This window comes from Salvelinus sp. IW2-2015, unplaced genomic scaffold, assembly GCF_002910315.2.
Source record: "Salvelinus sp. IW2-2015 unplaced genomic scaffold, ASM291031v2 Un_scaffold5464, whole genome shotgun sequence".
In the NCBI taxonomy this organism is placed as follows: Eukaryota; Metazoa; Chordata; class Actinopteri; order Salmoniformes; family Salmonidae; genus Salvelinus; species Salvelinus sp. IW2-2015.
Window position 1 is genome coordinate 32,964 of NW_019946729.1, and position 7,658 is coordinate 40,621.

The following is a 7,658-nucleotide window of genomic DNA, read 5'->3' on the forward strand; positions in this document are numbered from 1 at the left end:
AAATGTGATTGTGATACCTGTCTAACCATTTAACTGCTACAACATTGTAGCTAAATGTTGCCAAGATGATCATCATTTGGTTCCTAGTAATGGCCAGTAATAGCTAAGATATGTCAGTATTAGCATAGCTAAAGAGACCGTTTTTAGTCTGTCATGTAAGCACTCAGTTGTGTAATCAATGGATCATGCTACTTCGAGTTAAGGGTCCTGTAGGGCAGCTGTCAATCACCTGGTAGAGTTGTTTGATTGCAGAGGGTTCCCCTGAATGAGAGAGTGGAGAGGTGCGTGTTGCGGTTCATTTTTGTTCATATCTGAATTAGATAGCTGAAGTGAACTATGGTTTGGAACAGACAGTTCTGTCTTGATAAGTGTGTCAGAAGACCATCAAGTGTGGTGGTCTGTTCCATAACATATACATTACATTACAAGGAAACGTCCATAACATTCCATAACTAGGGCCCTGTGTTTTGTGCAATCATGTGACATGCCTGTATTTTTACCAAATTGCGCTTTAATGCTTTCCATTGAACTCAAAATGTCCCCTTTTCTTTTCATGTGAGAGTTCCAATGCCATCATCAGACAATTTTATTACATTTTTTGTGTATTTCTCATTTCTAGATAAGATCAGATATAAAATGTACATGTCACATGATTGTGCAAAACACAGCATATGTCTGGACTTCCAAAGCTATAGAAATCTAAGACATCTGGTTACTGCCGTTCATACCTACCGAGGCATGTAAGCCCAAGTCTCACTCGTCCCTGAAATGTTACGTAGTTGAAATAGTTGTGACCAACATTTACGTAGGATTCAAAATTAGCCCAGGGACTCTTTAGTATCAAAACATGCCAAACAGGTTTTGATGACGAACATCATCGTCATCCATATTCCACATAGGCCTCCACCTATGAACTTGGAACAAAGCCAGGAAAGAGTGAAAAGTGAGAGTAGCTCACCCCGAACTCCAGACTCAAACAGCTCTCGGAGAACTAAGACAGACTACCTGCCCTTAGCTAGAGCTAGTTTACTATCAGACTAACTTCTCTCCATATTTATTTATTTATTTAACCTTTATTTAACCAGACGAGTTTATTAAGAATCTCTTCACTTTCTTTCCCATTGAAGTTGCCATGGCGACATACCAGGGTTTATCCAACAGAATGAGGATCGGGACGGCGTGCGTTTTAGCTGGAACCTGTGGCCCTCGAGCAGGCTGGAAGCTACCCGGCTGGTAGTGCCTGTCTCCTGCCTCTTCACCCCACTCAAGGAGAGGCCAGACCTGCCACCGGTGCAGTACGAACCGGTCCTCTGTAGCAGGGCCAACTGCAAGGCCGTACTAAACCCGCTATGGTGAGTATTTGAGTAGTGGCGGTGAATGTTGTTGTTTTAGGCGAGTGAGTGTTTTTAATGGTTGCTTGTTGACGTTTTACAAGCCTTAGCTAAAAGCTAAGCTATGTCCAAGACTTACATGGCATCTCTTTGTTTTCATCTAAGCATTTTATTCTTCTGAGAACTTACGTCTCGGGTGAAGGGAAGAGTAGGAGAAGAAAGGATCACCAACTAAGTATTGAATATCTTTAGGAACGCTTAGGTGTAGCTATATCACTCAGGGACAGGTGTGGGATCAACCCTATCCACACCTTAACAACCAATGTACATCTGCTCTAGAAGCGCTAACAGCCTCAGGCTAGGTGACAGGTCTGTTTGACTGCTACTGTACACTGTATCCAAGTAGCTCTGTCTTTTCCCCCCTTTTGTAGCCAAGTTGACTACAGAGCCAAAATATGGGCGTGCAACTTCTGCTTCCAAAGAAACCCAGTGAGTACACCACAATGGAGTAAACTGAGCTGTAGGACCAAACACCATTCCACCATAGAATACCGGGTGCATAATGTACCATTAGACCTATAATAAGAGCCATATCTGTAGGGGCCTACCTACATTCCTGTGTTTATACTAGTCATATTCCACAAAGGAACACAGCTGGTGGTAATAGGAATATCTTTAAAGTGGCCCATCTACATTCCTTTAGCAGGTGAAGCTGCTAGCTAACCACTTTCTTCTTCTCGTTCTCTCCTTCACAGTTCCCCCGTCATACGCCGGCATATCGGACGTAAACCAGCCGGCTGAGCCATGCCACAGTTCTCAACCATTGAGTACATCGTGCAGGTAAACGCGTAAGTTCTACATAGAGATCTCTGAACTTTGCACATAGACACTATGTCTGTACACGCGCCTGGCTTGAGTTGTACGTCTCAACCCACAAAATTGCTTCATCAAATATGAATGTTTCTTTAATCCTCAAGTTGAGTTACCAGCCACAAAGAATGTACTGGAAAATGTACACACCACATGACATTACCATCACTTTATTAGTTCATCATTTCTTTAGACAGTCTTTGCTGTTTATTGTAATGGACGTTGTCAATTTACAAAGTGACACGGGTTACAAAAGTCACTTGACCACAAAGTGTATCACATGTCATGTGACACCATCCCAACATGGAAGAACCAAAACACTGCAACATAGAAAAACCATGTCAACTCAAAACTAAAGACCCAGCACTTTGTTTCTGTAAAATACCTCTCCAATCCCGTCTCTGCCACCAATGTAGCGCGGCCCCCACCCCGCTCATCTTCCTCTACGTGGTGGACACGTGTCTGGAGGAGGAGGACTGCAGGCCCTGAAGGAGTCCCTGCCAGATCCTGTCCGGTTTTTTTTCCCTTTTTTTTTGGGGCTGGGGCCCCACCAACGCCCCTGCGTAGGCCTCAATCTCTCTTCTTGTTCCACAATACCATCGTTGAAAGTCCATGAGAACTCATAGCTCTCTTTCTCTCTTTCAGGAGATGCTAGGCCTGACGAACGCAGCGGTATCTGGGCCTCAGGGTCGTCCCGTGGCCCCTCAGGATCCAGCCGCCACCTGTAGGTTCCTGCAGCCGGTCCATAAGGTAGACATGAACCTGACAGACCTGTTGGGCGAGCTGCAGAGAGATCCCTGGCCTGTACCACAGGGGAAGAGACCACTGCGCTCTACTGGAATAGCACTGTCCATCGCCGTGGGCCTGCTGGAGGTAGTAACAGTTACATAAGCGTGCATACACACACACACACACACACACTTACACAAACACACAGTCCTATGTACACATTTTGTGCGGTGTACAAATAACCTGGTTCTATGAGGTCAACGTAGACAAATGACCTTCAACACTCAACTGAACCTTACCCTCTCTGACATGTCACAGGTTTCAACTAACCTTTCACACACTTCCTCTCTCTCTCACACACACACACTGGCATTATCTCTTCAGTTAGGTCTGCCAATAGTACCACTCGTACTTTCTTAGGTCAAAGGTCAGCTTCTTTCTTTTTGCCTTATTGCTGTCTCTGTCTGTCCACTATCCTCTCTTCGTCTCTCTGGTAACACAACTAACATGCTGTAGGTGTTAGAACAGCTATGTTCCCTGCCGTCCTGTCCTCTGGTGCTGATGTCTACTGATAATGGAAAGATTAGAGAAAAACAGTCTGACTTCATCCATTCTGACGGTTCTAACCATGAACTTCCCCTTAAGGTGCTTTCGGGAAACCGGCCTCTGGTCTGTATGGTAACGTAATAGGAATGAGTTTCTTGAAGGGATATCGGTAGTTCGGGGACTCCTTACCGTGACTGAGGGAGCATTTGCATACAATTCACAGTCAAATCACTTGGATGTCACTGTAATGGGGAAATGAATTAGTGAAGAGTAATTAACTCATGCTTAGCGTATGTTTTCCTTCATGTAATACACAGTAATCCAGTGTTCTGTTTGGGACGGGTTGGTGGTCACTAGAAATGATAGTGAATGTTCTGGATTGTACATCGTGATGCCAGACTGGAGGACAGACAGGACACTGATTGTTAATTATTCTGTGACACTGTGATTCTGTGGCGGCTGATGTTGTGACTTCCCACAAGCCTCTCAGCGGGTGTTTACAGAACATTGGTGCTGTGAGATTAGAATGTAGGGGTTACAGAAAGACGACACATTTCCTCTGCTTCTGTTCTGGAGGTGTCTCCCTGTTCCAACTTATAAAACCCACGTGATTTAGATTGCTGTTATCAACGATTGCTGTCGTTATTGCACCTGGAAATTCTCAATACATTCAGTTTATCATAACTACAGTTAAATCAGACTACAATAACCTATGGCAGCTTCTGTGTTGGCAGTCACATCTCAGTCAGAAATACCATATTTATGGTTGAATTAATCAAATAAGTAATCAAATCTTGATCATACTGACCATAGCCACCATCTTTCCACCCCCAGGGTACGTTTCCCAACACAGGGCCGTGTGATGATGTTCATGGGCGGACCCCCCCACCAGGGCCCCGGTATGGTGGGTGGGAGACGAACTCAAGACCCCATCCGCTCCTGGCATGACATCACCAAGGACAACGCACGGCATCTGAAGAAAGCCACCAAGGTCAGTCCAAGAATACAGAATGGATAGCGTAGAATGGATAGCGTAGAATGGATAGCGTGAATGGACGTTTTACTGTGAAACAGAACTTGTATGTGGGTTGTTATATCTTGTAAAAGTGGTTGTTTTGTAGCTGTTTGCCCTTAGTGGGCTAGTTTTTAGAGTTTAAGCTGGAATCCTTAATTGGTGGAACTGCCACGTCCGTTTGCGATATTACAACAGAAGTTACTGAAAACAACAAATGTATTTTTCTCCTCGGACATCATTGCACGCACGATAGAACACAATATGTGGTGCAATTCACAGGAGTTGGTGGCACCTTAATTGGGGAGGACGGGCTCGTGGTAATGGCTGGAACGTTATAGGTAGAATGGTATCAATACATCAACAAATGGTTTCCATGTGTTTGATGCCATTCCTTCTCTCCATTCCAGCATTATTATGAGCCGTCCTCCCCTTGCAGCCTCCACTGGTGCAATTTTGTTTTACCATGCTGCGCGACACTCCTTAGCTCGGCAACAAAAACAATAAGAATGGTGTGTGGGCGGCTAGTGGCGCTGTTTCCCTCTACTGCGGATTCCATCTTTAAGACTACGCTAGTTTTTAGAGCTAAGATGGATGAAACAACTAACGATTTTTGTCTTATATAGTTTAGCTTAATTATGTTCTTTCACTCACGTCAAGCTCTCACGATGTGTCAAATATTTCGCTCAAGTTTGCGCTCTCTTCTCTCTCCGTACCTCTTCTGTTGAGGTATGTTCATGGACACCGATGCTCCAAAGAGTTCTCAAGGTGCTACACAGCACTGTTTGTATTAGTTGCAAACTGTTCCCTTGTTTTATTCAGTACTACGAAGCCTTGGCGAACGTGTGGCAGTGAACGGCCACAGTATTGACATCTACGCCTGTGCCTTGGATCAGACCGGACTTCTAGAGTGAAATGTTTATCCAACCTCACTGGGTTAGTACCAGTCTCAGACATATATATATATATATATATATATATATAATATGCTGCATTTACACAGGCAGCCCATTTCTGATATTTCTTGGCAACGATTGGTATTTTGATCAATCACCTGAGATCTTTTCACATCAGATTTTTCAGATCTGATTGGTCAAAGGGATCAGAATGGGCTGCCTGTCTAAACGCAGCCATAGCGCGCCATAATTACCTAAGGACTATCTACTACGGCCTCCTTAGTCTACTATACATCCCTATCTACCTACGACTGACCTATTGAGAACTCTACTGAAGCTTTCATTTTACCTGAAGAAGAAAACACATTGTACAATTCCCTACACTCGATTGAAAGACTTTTCCAGAGACTTCATCCTCACTAGCTCAAATTGACTTTCGTTTGTATTTATATTCAATTTATTCAGCTTCACTTACGGAATTATGCAACTGAATATTCATGTTTCCCCCCCCCCCCGGTTGCCTCCTCTCAGAGGTCACATAGCGATGGGCGACTCCTTCAACACCTCTCTGTTCAAGCAGACCTTCCAGAGGGTCTTCAGTAAGGACTACAACGGAGAGTTCCGCATGGCCTTCGGAGGCACGCTGGAAGTCAAGACGTCCAGGGAGCTGAAGGTATCGGGGGCCATCGGGCCCTGTGTCTCCCTCAGCGCYAAGGGACCGTGTATATCAGAGAACGTGAGTCTTTCAGGTCCATACAGAATCCAAATAGGGTTAAAAAAAAATATCCAGAAACGGTCCCAAAATYCCCGGCTTTTCCAGAATTTCAGGAATGTTTTGCGGAATTGTTCAACCTTCTATTCTAATAGCATTTTCCCCTCTGGAAGTGAATTGGGAAGATGTTTTCCATTGACTTCAATGGCCCTTTGTCTCTGTTACAGGAGGTAGGTGTTGGAGGAACAACMCAGTGGAAAATCTGCAGTCTCAGTCCCTCCACTACGTTGGCCTTGTAYTTCGAGGTCGTCAATCAGGTAAACACACTCCCTTTGATCAAACACATCTCACTTGTTCCTCATTTCATCCTTACTCAAAGTAGTCATTGATTTGGGTCGACCAAACCAATGTAATGTGACAATTCATCATTCTCACCTCAGTGATTACTTAGGACATGGTATTTAGTATTCAAACAGGATGTTTAGCAATATTAAATGTACTCCTATCCTAAYTATTGTAGTTATATTTTCTCTGTGCAGCACAACGCCCCAATCCCKCAGGGTGGTAGAGGAGCGGTCCAGTTTGTCACCCAGTACCAACACTCCAACACCCAGAGGAGGATCAGGGTTACCACCGTCGCCAGGAAGTAAGTCTTCTCTCTCGCTTTGAAACAGTAAACAGGAAGTGGGTTTGCAGAACTGCTCCATCGTTCTTGACGGAAGTGTGACTGAGCTGACAGCCCTTACATATATGCAAGAGTCTGCATTTTGTACACGTCGCATTTCTCACAATGTCCTTAAGCAGTGAGTTACCACAAAGTCAATATTGACYGTACAAATGAGGATGTTGACATTCGCCCTATCCTGTTAAATGACTGGAAGTKGACGTGCAGCCTACATTTGTGCTTACGCACRCRTGCGTCAGTCKCGCCCYGCMCCTAACCTGTCYACTCCCTCTTTCTCCCTCCATCCAGTTGGGCCGACGCCCAGTCCCAGATCCAGCACATCGAGTCGTCCTTCGACCAGGAGGCGTCGGCGGTCATCATGGCCAGGCTGGGCGTGTTCAGGGCCGAGTCGGAAGAGGGGCCGGACGTCCTGCGCTGGCTGGACAGACAGCTCATTCGCCTGGTGAGTGACAGCTAGGCTGACCAATGTGTGACAGGCTTTGTAATGTCATTGGGCATTGGTCCCACCTTGGCTATTCCAAGAGTAGCCTGTTGTTCTTCACATAGCTGAATGTTTGTAGGAGTTGTGGGTGATTGTGGATAGAAGAATCCTTTGTATTCTTGTGTCTCCTTGTTCTTATTCATTGTTATTGTACATAAAAACTGGTTATCAGTTTACGTTTTAGTTTTGAAGAATGAATGAATTGAACATGTATTACCTGTCCCCAGGAGTAGAGGTTGTTGTGTGTCTGGGAGGGTTGACCTTGGACAGGAGGAAGCGGCCTGGACCCTCCGTGCTCTGTGTCGATGTACCGGGGCATGGGGAAGCGGTCTGCAGGATCTCCTGGGCGTCATCCACGGGTGCTACCAGTAGATGCTGAAGTTCTCGTACTCCGGC

The 7,658-nt window shown here is 45.2% G+C and overlaps 2 pseudogenes; one reads left to right on the top strand and one right to left on the bottom strand.

Moving 5' to 3' along the window:
- The window catches only part of LOC139026675 (coiled-coil domain-containing protein 85A-like), a 29,093-nt pseudogene extending 28,205 nt beyond the window's left edge, over positions 1-888 (bottom strand).
- A 244-nt stretch (positions 889-1,132) lies between these two features.
- Positions 1,133-7,253, top strand: LOC112078260 (protein transport protein Sec23A-like; annotated as a pseudogene).
- The last annotated feature ends 405 nt before the right edge of the window (positions 7,254-7,658 follow it).